This window comes from Lactuca serriola, chromosome 3 (assembly GCF_051521515.1).
Source record: "Lactuca serriola cultivar US96UC23 chromosome 3, Lser_US96UC23_V15, whole genome shotgun sequence".
In the NCBI taxonomy this organism is placed as follows: Eukaryota; Viridiplantae; Streptophyta; class Magnoliopsida; order Asterales; family Asteraceae; genus Lactuca; species Lactuca serriola.
The window spans coordinates 25,231,912-25,233,233 of NC_136410.1; the positions used below are offsets into that span (position 1 = coordinate 25,231,912).

Genomic DNA, 1,322 nt, shown 5'->3' on the forward strand with positions numbered 1-1,322 from the left:
GGTTACAAATATCTAAAGGAAAAACTTTTAAAACGAAAAATGAAGGACCAAAATGTTAGGTTACTTAAAATAAAAACATAATAAGGTTACAAATACCTAAAGAAAAAACTTTTAACACAAAAAATGAAAGAACAAAATGTTAGTTACTCAAAATAAAAACAAATAATTGTGTCTATTGGTAGGCATGGCCTAATGTTTCCTTCACCACAAAACATGGTATGTTCATATAACAGCCATCCATTTAATAACATGTTTCTTATCCCAAACAAAATTGGTATACCCGACTCACCAAATCCATACAAACATGTTACTTCATTTTGATTATTTGTAAAACAAAATTAAAAAAAAAAAAAGAAAGCAAATTTTAGAAATCGATGATAATATTTGATTTCATAAAAGACATTTTATTCACTCGTTACACTAACAACATACATTTTATGTTACATTAAGACCTTAATTAATAGTAGCTTCAAATAAAAAAGTTTAGCTACAGCTTTCACTAATTGCCATAATAAAATCTATAATGGATCTGAAAATCTGTTCGTTAAGGCTAACCGGAGCTGATCTTGAGTGTACAACCGACCACCCATTTTCACGGTGGCTTGTTGGATCATCAATTCATTCACCACCGACACACTGGCATGGTTGACTTCGAAATCGAGTTCTTTCAACGCCGCCATGAGCCGGGCGGCAGGGTGGTTCTTCTTGTTACATTGGACCCTAATCATGGCGTCCCACCCGATGACCTTCACTTCTACGTCTAAATCGAGTATGGGTTGGTTGGTGGTGGAGGTGTTCGACATTTTCATGTCTTCCGGGTGTGAGATGGCGGAGGAAGATGATTGTCGGGATTCTTTGCTTAGTAATTCCTTCTTTAGTTCATCGATTTGGTTTCTTAGTTCTTCTTTGTCGCATATAGTGTTATCTAGCTTTGATTTGAGTTCGTTGATGTATAAAATGGCGTCGCCGAGGAGGGAGGCTTTGTCCATTTTTGAAACGTTTGGGACGACGGCGCGTAGAGCGTAGAAACGCTGGTTTAGTTTCTCTCTCCTTTGTCTCTCTGCTTCTACGTGATTCAATGGCTCTTCTCTGCCGTTGGCCGGTTTTCGTCCTCGTTTTCGTGGCTTTTTTTCCGGTTCCACCATTCTGCTGCTTTCCACTTCTCTGATTACCGATGCGTCTAGATCTGAGTGGTCAGAATCAGCTCCGGGGAAAGTGCAGCCACCGGATTTCACGGTACTGGACGACGGAAGCACACCGGAGACGAAAGAAAGCATCCCGTCTTCGTTACTTCCGCACGAACCGGGCGATCTCTTCTTCTT

General features: G+C 39.6%; 1 pseudogene; it reads right to left on the reverse strand.

Annotated features, from left to right (window-relative positions):
• Nucleotides 1–383: 383 nt before the first annotated feature.
• Nucleotides 384–1,322, reverse strand: part of LOC145091706 (transcription factor MYC2 pseudogene) — a 2,362-nt pseudogene continuing 1,423 nt past the window's right edge.